Raw genomic sequence first — 4,760 nt, 5'->3', positions numbered from 1 at the left:
TCATTCTCCATTTTGGTTGTCTTTCTTTCTTTTTTTTCCCCCTAGGAATTTCTTTCCTTTCTAATTACCGTATTAACATTGCTGTAGACTTTACATTTTGCCATCTTCTAGAGTTTTTGTTGCTTCTTTTAATTAGAAAAGTTCCAAACTTTAGTTTCCTTCGCTTGAATTGTGTTTTATTTATACTATGACATTCAGTTCAAATTTGCCATTTGCTTTAGACATAGTCAATAGCACATCTGGGATGGATGACAAGCATATGAAAATGGGAATGAAAATTCTTCCTCCCCTCATGTCACGAAGTCAGCTTCAGATGGCATGAGGTAAGACATAAATACAAATAATTGCTGTAACATGCTCTTCATGAAATTTATATTGGAAACATATTATCAAAACCTTAAATTCTGGTGGAGCACACCTTTAATTCCAAAGTTCAGTAGGCAGAGGCAGGCAGGCCGATGTCTGAGTTTGAAGAGATCCTTGTCTACAGTTGAGTACTTGAGTTCATATTCCTATTCAAGACTAAATGATATGTAACTTCTTTTTCCTTATTTGATACATGGAAAAACTAAAATTACTGACCTCCATTGCAGGTAATTTGAGGCCTATGTATAAATGTATTTATTTTGCTTAGAACAATAAGACCCAGATCATCTACACTAGGGATCTTTATATACATCTGCTGTCCTGTGGTAAGTAAAGAAAATGAATGAGAACACCAGAAAATTTTGTAAAGTTTTTGAAAGCCATATGTGTTAAACCTAATATTAAAATTGAACATGCATCTTAATATCATTTTATGTTATTGTAATATTGCAAGTCTTGTGTTATTTACTTAAATAACATGCTGGTACTATAGAGTCCTTAGAAAGCACTGATTTAGATGCTGTGACGTAAGAAGTATTAAGGAACTGTTATGCTGTATTTTAATGATTACTGTATCAGTGGAATATGAGGACCTGCATAAGATAATCTCTACAGAGCCTGAAAAATGAAGCAGGGTAATTCCATTTTTGAGTTGTTGATTTGTGATATGCCCACAACCATGAGATTGGTTCATACACATACATAGTTGAACACTTTCCATTAGGGCTAGATATTACTTAGTAAACAGTCCACAAACTGTATATCCTATGGCTTCTCTCCTATTTACTCTAGATCTTGGGGGATATAATAGAATGAGAATGTTTTTTTAATATAATTTGTTTTATTTTTGATTATGCTTATATGCATTTGTCTCTGTGTGATAAACCTGGCCACAACAAAAGGATAGGCATGTATTATTTTAGTAGTTTGATGGTGTATGTACAAACTTATGCAGCTGCTTTGAAATTCAATATGGTGATTCATCAGAAAATTGGAAATTGATCTATCTCAAGACCTAGTCATACAACTCCTGGGGACATACCCAAAGATGTTCCATCCTACCACATGGATACTTGCTCAACTATGTTTAAAGTAGCTGCAGCTTTATTCACAATAGCTAGAAACTCAAAACAACCTATATGTCCCTCAATTAATAAAGAGATAAAGAAAAATATATACACACACAATGGAGTATTACTCACTCAGCTGTTTAAAAATGATATCATGAAATTTTCAGTAAATAGATGGGACTAGAAAAAAATATCCTGAGTGAGATAATCCAGACCTAAAAAGACAAGCATGGTATGTACTCATAAGTGGCTGTAAGCTGGTAAGTAAAGGATAATCGTGCTACAATTCACAGATCCAGAAAAGCAAAGTAGCAAAAAAAGCAAAAGGGGTTCACATGGATTTGCCTGGAAAGGGAAAATAGAATAGATTTTGAAGTTGGACTGGGGACTGGTGTAGATGGGAACAGGAGGGAGGGTAGAGAAAGAGAATAATTCTGGGAGAGACAACTGGAATTAAGGGACATTTCAGAGTAGTGTAGAAACCTACTATAATGAAATCTCTCCTATAAAGGTGACCACAGGGAAGATTCCTAGTAAAGAGAAATATGGAGCCTAAATTGAATATCTTCTATAACCAAGCTGAGCTCATAATAGTGGGACTGGGGCATCAAAGCAGCCACAAAACCTTCAATCTCCAATTTGTCCTGTCTGTAAGATATGCTGGGCTAATGGTGATACAGAATTCTCTCGGAGTAGCTAACCAATAACTGGTTCAATTTTAGGCCCATGGGCCTCCAAGAATGTCAATGGCTGCCATTGACTTGCTTGTATAATAATGTATGTATTTTCATACTACTTTGAGGAATATTCTCCCTATTAACATTAGTGACTCCATAATATTCCGAGACAGCATGTGTCTGGGATGCAAAGGTGTGGTTAATGTCTCAGCAAAATGGTAAATGCTGGGACCTGCTGGACACCCCTTCAGGCTGTGGGAAAGAACTCTAAAAACATGAGTTCAAAAATATATACATTTGCAACTCTGCAAAACATGAGGCTACAAATAGGAATTAGGAGAGGCTTCATGAATCTAAAGAAACAAAGGCAGCTGAATTAATGAGCCAACTTGTCAGCAAGAAAGAAAGCAGAACAGAGAGAAAGCTGGAAAGCTGTCTCTAGCAGATCAGAGAGAAAGCAGGCTGGAAAGCTGGCTCCAGCACAACATAGGCTGCCAGGTGGATCCATAATTTGACTTCAAGTCATTTGCGTTTTACCATTCCCAGACACTCCTTCCTCAGAAGCTTTTTTCTAAGCAAAGACTTGTCCTTGGAAGGTAACATTCCAGAACAGGAACTGAAAGAATATGAAAAGAGATTTGCCTTTAAGACCTTCAGCCCTGAGGGGGCTGATGGTGGTAGCCTTAGAAAAGGCTTGGCTCCCCCCAAATTAATCAAATAAGAGCAAGTTAACTTTCCTGAAGCCTGTTTGAGGCCGAACTAGAGTGAGGCAGATCATCAATCTTTTTTTTTTTTAAGGTTGGTTTAATCTTGTTCCATAAGAGAAGAGCATGCACAGGCATTTCTTCATCCTCATGGGCCACTTAGGAAGAAGGTCTCACACCATGTATCAAGGCTCAATGACCCTTCTTCAGGGAACCAAGGGCTAACTTACTGTATGAACTCAGAATTCTTGAAAAAGCCTTGTGTATATCTTTCTTACTGCTTGTTTTGAAACTTTAATGTGCATTACTCTGCTTTTTGAATTTACTTGACTCAACTTTTTTTTAAACCAAATCTTCACCCCTTTTCCCCAGCTCTATCTCACACCAGGGTTTTACAAAACTGAGTGAAATCTGTGCCAAACCAAACTTACCCAATATACTTACCAACCCTTGTCTCAGTCCCTGTTCAGGTGTCACCTGCCAAGGACCAGTCTTGGGGCTTGGAGAAGAGTTCTTGAAGAAGGGGTGTCTGGGAGTGGCAAAAACAAACAACTCAAAGTCAAATCATAGGTCCAAACTGGTGGCTTATGTTCTGCTGGAGAGTTTTCCAGCCTGCTTTCTCTCTGTTCTGCTTTCTTTATTTTCTGATCTGCTTTCTCTGGAGACCTCTGGAGAACAAAAACAGCTCTTCAAGAATTTTTTCTAACAGGATTTCTGATCTTGGTCAGAAATCCCAAGAATTACTTAGAGAGCTGACACAGTTCTTTTAGAATGTTTGCCAGCAGCTATCCCGAGAAAATTTTTAGAATAGGAATAGAGAACTTGGAGAACTGTCTCAAGCAGAAAATATAGTTGTTTCCTTTTGTTATAGCCGATTCTCACTAAATGGAGAAAAACCTATCTTCCAGAAATATAATTTTGGCTTTCATATTGTTTATTCTTCATAGCCTTTGACATCGTGAGGATGGATAGCTAGAGCAGACCTTCCTGAGATATATTGCAAAATCCTGATTATATTGATCTTTTTATCAGTGGAAGCCCTAATTATAACAATGATTTTAAACTAATAGCTGAAAAAAGGCTAAGAATTTTTCAATAAAAAATAGAAGTTTCATTGTCAAATACCTGTAAAATAGGTTCTTTGATGTGTTATTTCCTATTATTTAAGGATTGGTATCATATGTGGTTGGTAGTTACAACTTTACTTTTCACTTGAGAAAACAGAACTTCAGAAATGTTAAATAATATGTCCATGGTCACAGAGTCAATAATTTGATGCTGAAACTATAAGATGCTAAAACTGATTATTATCTTACTAATACTACTCTTACTATTCTTCATTCCTCAGAAAAGAGTCTCCAACAAGAAGTTTGTTAACTGAATACCAGTAGTAAGATGAATTACAACAAGAGTGATGATAGTAAGATAAATATATTAATAGGTGCTGGTAGATTTACATAGCTAATAATATGGTAGGTACTTTTAAAATATTCAACCTAATCTCATCTACAGTACGGTTGACACTATTATTACCCTTTACATAGAGGAAATAAATACACCAATATTGATGAATTACTTGCTGCATTTCAGGTAGGAAGAGACGAGAGAATCCAGAATTTTCATTGTTACTGACTGAGTAATATTTAAACTCTTCAAAATCTACCTTCTAGCCATTATATGCTAAGATTTCTTTGCTATCTATTCTTGCACTTATAGATATAAATTTTAGAAGGATTCAGTTCATTGTTTTCCTAAGTCTATCAAAATGTTTGCATCTTTCTCTAAAAAATATATTTTAAAGGTTGATGTTTCTGATGAGCTGTGGCCAATTGCTGCTTTACAAAGTAGAAATGATTATGTTATTTTAATGTTTCAAATTCTTTATTGCGTTAAAGTAAAAAGCTTAGATGGTATAATTGCAAAGGAAGAGGTAACCAGTCCTG

The 4,760-nt window shown here is 35.8% G+C and overlaps 1 non-coding gene across 1 annotated transcript; it reads left to right on the top strand.

Moving 5' to 3' along the window:
• Nucleotides 1-3,493: 3,493 nt before the first annotated feature.
• LOC115488549 lies at nucleotides 3,494-3,554 on the top strand. The gene has a single exon (XR_003951670.1). It is a non-coding gene; the product is annotated as a U7 small nuclear RNA (small nuclear RNA).
• Nucleotides 3,555-4,760: the final 1,206 nt, after the last annotated feature.

The sequence above is a fragment of the Mus musculus genome, chromosome 15 (assembly GCF_000001635.26).
Source record: "Mus musculus strain C57BL/6J chromosome 15, GRCm38.p6 C57BL/6J".
Lineage (NCBI taxonomy): Eukaryota > Metazoa > Chordata > Mammalia > Rodentia > Muridae > Mus > Mus musculus.
Note: the sequence above shows the minus strand (reverse complement) of the source record. Positions and strands in the feature narration are given on the sequence as shown.